Source organism: Hypomesus nipponensis, chromosome 14 (genome assembly GCF_054491055.1).
Source record: "Hypomesus nipponensis isolate SF chromosome 14, ASM5449105v1, whole genome shotgun sequence".
Classification (NCBI taxonomy): Eukaryota; Metazoa; Chordata; class Actinopteri; order Osmeriformes; family Osmeridae; genus Hypomesus; species Hypomesus nipponensis.
Genome location: NC_140374.1, coordinates 8,220,184 through 8,226,050, shown reverse-complemented (window position 1 = coordinate 8,226,050; position 5,867 = coordinate 8,220,184). Strand labels below are relative to the sequence as shown.

Genomic DNA, 5,867 nt, shown 5'->3' with positions numbered 1-5,867 from the left:
TTTCATCTGGTTTCCAATATGCAGTAGTGCTAACAGCATCCCAGTTACTTCCATAATTTGATACATTTCTGCATTTATGACAAAGAAATCCATGAAATGTTGTTGCAAGAGAAATAACAATGTTTTTGTTTTTCAACACATTCTATTATACCCACCACTTTCATTCACCTTCTTTGAACATCTACCTACTCTCTTTCAATAAAAAAATGGCTTTTAAGAGCCATTCTATTTCATTCATTCCTTTTACAGCTCTCTCTCTCTCTCACACACACACACGCACACAATCTTTCTCTCACTCTGCCTCACACACTCTCTATCTCTCTCCATCCCTCTTTCTCTCTCGAAATTAACCTATTATCTTACCATGGCTGCTCAGCAAGGTTAGGGTTAGGGCAATAGGACATAGGCAATGCGGAGGATGCTATCTTCCTTGCAGACATGTTTATTGCTGAAAACAAAGTGAGTGTCTTTATCAAGACAGTAATCTTGTAGAATTGGAATTTGTACAAACTGCTTCAGAGTTTTCTGTATTTCAGTGTTATCATACAATGCTCACTTTCTGTAACGCAGGGCAAAGCAGCATCCACTCAAGGTGCATTTGATGTCCGCTGGGTGGAGAGAGATGGTGAAGGACGTCCACTGGTAAAAAGGAGCAGAAGTGGAGAGGCGTGTTCACGACGTTCAGCTACAGGTAGTACATGTCTTCCGAGATAATTTGTGATCATACCCCTCAAGAATCTTATATTGTATAACTATCGTATAACTGCCCTCATTGTAAACAAAAGCAAAGGGAGTTTGATTAGTGGGTGATAGGCTGAAAAATTATTGTTATTAGTCATTAGTCATTTAACATTTTGTGGCATACGGCAGAGAGAGGTGAGGGGAGTGGTGGTTGAGGCCAGGTATCTGGTAGATTGGATCCACGCCCGAGCCATGTAGGGACTTCCTGTCTTGTTGAGAGGATAATTGATTGTGGGTTGCTTATAAAAGGGTGTATGTGACAAATAAAGGGTCTTGGGCATGGAAATTGGACAGTGTGTGCGGAGGTTTTCTAAAGCTTGATGTCGTGGAAACCCCACACCCCTTAACCTGCTACAATTTATTTATATGTAAAGGTTACGTATAACCTTTAGTCAGTATATTTAAAAGTATATTTTTCTTAATATATTTTTCCTTTCTATTATTCTGTTGTTTCTGTGGTTACCAGTAAGGACTGTATTCCTTTGGAGTCAGCTGAGGAGGTTCCCACAGTGACCCAGTAAAACTGTACTCAGCACTTATTTGGTAAGATGACACCTTAATGTAACTTAACAAGTGAGCAAAAATCATGAAACACATGATCATTTTATTTTATGTGTCCTTCAGACAGTGAGATGCAGAAACTGCAGGACATTTTTACATCAGTAGAAGGTCAAAGTGCCAGTGAGGCGCCTTCAACGTCCACATCATGGAGCTTGCGCCAATCAGCAGCCCAAGAGGAGTGGCAGAAAGCAAGGTCTTATCACCTTAGCTCCTTTCTGTCCTGCAATGTGCATCCACTGCACATATCCTGCCATCATTCGCTGCAGAGACTGCATGCCAGAGGAGTGCAAAACTTGCACTCCATAACAGGGAGTCCTGCATCGATGGGATTTACAAGCCCATTGACCCAACAGAGTGCTGTATACAAAAAGATGGCAGATACACACTGTTCAAACAAGGTAGAAATTTGTCTGTTCTTCAGTCTACAGTTTTTTATTCTTAAATTACAATCTGAATTTGACATTTTTAAGTTTCCTCACTACTAATTGAACTTCTCACCTCAGTACATCTACTGCCTACTGAGAGACCTGTCCAGTTGTGCACTTGTGGCCCTGCATACATTGCAGAATCAACTGGCAGAGCAATCACTCTGGTTTGCATAAATGGTTTGAAGAATGACTCTATATTTTAATTTGTTATTGTCTCGTGTGTAGCAAATACCCAAGCATTTTAATTGACTTATTTTTTATTTCAGGTCGGTATGATTTGCACCTGCCACACTGGCAGTGCAGATCATGTTTGGCACAGTGGAAACCTGACAGGAGTGACCTCATTAGAAGTGGGTATTGGCCATCATCCGTAAATGCTGACACACTGTTTGCTGTGGACGTCTTCAGCACCTTTGAAGAGATGAAAATTGTGGCACCCGGTTTGTCGAGACAAGGGTTTTTGCGAATGTTGGAAAGGAGGACATGTCACTATGGAAGGGTAAGATTGGTGTGTGGATCACAGTTTCCTTAATTAGAGATAAGAGAATATTAGTGTTGCTATTTTTTTTTTTTCAACTTGCAATGTACAGGCTGGGAAAATACATGGAGACGTATTCCAACGGAGTTTCATGGAGTACACATTCTGCCAGTACTAATGTGACAAAATGGCCAGTGTAGAGCACTTCACCTGCCCGGCATGTACACCCAACATGCTTGCTGTTTGTGCAGTTGGCAACAGGAAACTGTACCGATTTCGACAGTCAAAGGGGTTCGTTTTTTTATACTTTGTAAAATTAACTAAACAAAACATGTCTGAAGCTAAACATAATCTTTCTTTCTTATTCCGTTAAGGTCAAAGGAACCGTATTTTGATGGGACCTTCATTTCCAAAGACATCGATGTGCACCAATTTGTTGAGGATATCAGGAGTAACATGAAAAGTGTTAGTCAAATATACTGTATATCATGATGCATCCTCGCTTTGTGTTGCCAAACATTTGAAATGTATCATTTTCTATTACTAAATTCTTATTTATTGAAATTATTTTGCCATCCAGAATCCTGGCAGAGGAACCTGTGGAGCCAGTCAGTGGTCTGCTGCACGTGAGACTGCCAGACGAGCAAACAAGCTGGATGAAGAGGGCCTTGAGGTGGCTGTTTGCAGACACGGAGTGCTACTCAAGGCCCTCAACATGTACAGGGGGGAAATGTTTGCGTATCCACTGTTCCTGCAGAAGGAGCTTCAGGCAGCCACCAATGGGCAGTTCTATTGCACAGACATAGCGTGCAAGTATTGGCCCTACTTGGAGAAAATGGCAGTCTCCATGTTGGAACTCAAACCTCTTCTTCAGATGAAGCCATTCCTGTCTGTAATGCATGCCAAGGCCCATTCAACCAAGTGTGAGGTACAACATATTATTTATAATGGCATTTGAAATAGATTTTTTATAACTTATAATGTATATGATTGTAATATAAATTTCACACTTTGTTAGATAATCTGGAGTGGAAAAAACCAGGAGGGTGCTGGCACAACTGCAGGGGAGGAGTTTGAGATGGTGAACAGCTACCTGTCTCGTTGTGCCCTCACAACAAAGTACATGACCAAATCAGTTAAGCGTTGCTTATTTTTATTCTTTCTGTCTTATACTTTCTGTGAGATTTTATGAGAAAAAGCTCTTAGTATTCTTAATATTCTGTTGATATGACAATATATTAATAAAACTGCATTACATGCATAACTGTCATACCAACATACCATGACCATGAATGGAACTTTCCTATATCACATAATTAATGCTGTTAAAAGCTCGGAATGACATGCTCACCGTCCATGCAATTGGGTGGAACTGACGGAAGCAGAATGGCCTTCATCTTGCATTAACCCGCTGATACATCAAGGTATTGACCAGATAACTTGAGTCAAGATCAGGTTTCCTAACCAGATTAACATAGAACAAATGTCCTGTTTGGACAATTTGTCTCAGATATATAAAATGCTTTTCATGATTTTATTCAATTTTGGAAGATGACAATAAGATGGCAAAGTCAAAAATCTAGTATTTGTTGTTTTTACTGTAGACTTTCCAAAAAGCAGAAGCTGAGGCTCAGAGAATGGTGGCTCTGACCAGTGAGCTTGGGTGTCCTGAGGAGAGCGTGCAGCAGTGGGTGCATGATGTTACATTGTGGGCTACTGATGGTATAATCTTTTATGGACATTATTGAATTAGTAGTTGGCTAATATTGTCGTGTGATTGATTTAGCGTTATTTTCCTTCTTGTTTAATGATTTAGCCATTACAGTAAAGGTTTTTAACATATCCTTCCTCGTTACATTTTCCTTCATTTTGGAGTGCCTGGAACTTGGAGTGCTTTATGCATTGAACGTGAAACAATTTGAATGTACAACCTTCAATACATCAAAATTGTTGACTTGTTTTTGTTTAAGATGCTGTAGTTACCAGCTCTGATGACTAACATCATCTTCAGAAAGCAATCAAACAAATGTTTCTTGATGTTCATCAAAAAAAAGCCAGCCTTTATAATCACACTGGTATGTTGATAGTTGATTAGGATCATCAGCAGATGTCTTATCTGGCTTGTTTCTGTGTCTTCATGTTCTTAGTTTTAAATTGTCTTGCCTTTTTATATTTTACAGTTATGATATCGCTCTGGATAAGAGTGTCTGCTAAGTGTAAGCGTTCAATGATATGCCTTTTATGTATTTTCTAATACATTTTGATGTATTAGTTGTTATTTAATTTATAATTATTTGTCTTAACAGTATTGCATTTAACTTTCTGATCTGCATATACATGCTTGTGCATCATGTTTCCTGTGTTTTGTAACTATAAACAGCAGCAAAATTCGTCACTTGCGACGAAGGAAATTGGGGGATGAGAAGAGAACTCTTCGATTCAATCAAGAGCTACGATGAACAGGTTCCAGATGAGGAGCGCATCGCCGAGAAGGTGGAGAATGGACTCTGTGTGGTGGGAGGAGCCAGTGGGGCAGACAGTCTCATATGGCCATGGGAAGTGAACGATTTCTAAGGCTATTGTGTCTGTGTGCATAATTAAGCCAAATTAAAATATTGTTTTATTATTTGTGTGACTTCAGAATCCAGCAACATCCTCACCAAAAAATGTACATGTCTACACTGAGGCTCCAAGAGGAAAATATCATTTTGATGAGGGAGATGAGACAGCATCTCCCTCATTTTGGGGGATACTATGTGTTTTGGGGATACTATGTGTTGTACATAAGGCTGATCCTTTGTACTAAACCGAATGATCCCGTTCTTGCAACAAGGAAGTAGTTTATCAGTCAAATCTGGACAATAGTTCATATTAAATAGCAAAGAATTACAGTATGGATTCCTTGTGGCTGAATATAAATGATCTGTATTGTAGCTTTTCAGTAAAGTTAGTTATGACTAGCTGAACAATACTAACTTCATGGAAGTATTGTCATTCCTCCCTTAGATTTTTTTTTCTAGACAGTTTAAGGATCCTCGAGGGCTACTGTGTCTTCTGAAGAAAAAACATGCAGATGTGCAGGAGAGGTTCCAGGCTGTGTGCTTCAGTTACAGCCAGGCTTTAGGACCAAGTGCTGCTTCTCTCTTTGAGGACGTGCCCGAGGAGATACTGGGGGACCCTGTGGAGGTTCATCATGAGAGCTCCGATGACACGGATGAAGATGTGTAAATATGTGGATGTGTAAATATGTGGATGTATGTGTACGTTTCCTATTACTATGCCAACAAAAAATTTTTTTTTAGTGCGAACTGAACATCAGCTTCCTCAATAAGAAAGAGGATGTACTTCCTACGGCAGTTAAAATCTACCTGCCAAAGACAATGATGGTGCACTTCTACACAGCCATCATTGAGTCCATCCTCACCTCCTCCATCACCATCTGGTACGCTGCTGCCACTGCTAAGGACAAGCGCTGACTGCAGCACATCATCCGCACTGCTGAGAAAGCTGCAATCTGCCTACCCTCAAGGACCTGCACAACTCGAGGACCCTAAAGCGTGCAAGCAACCACAAACCACCACACCACAAAAGCAGTTTCTACCCATCCACTGCTGGCCTCTGGGCTCACACTGACTTTAACACTTTATCTGCACAATGAC

At 40.3% G+C, this 5,867-nt stretch overlaps 1 pseudogene; it reads left to right on the top strand.

The window, feature by feature from the left end:
• Positions 1–364: 364 nt before the first annotated feature.
• LOC146258486 (uncharacterized) lies at positions 365–5,436 on the top strand (annotated as a pseudogene).
• Positions 5,437–5,867: the final 431 nt, after the last annotated feature.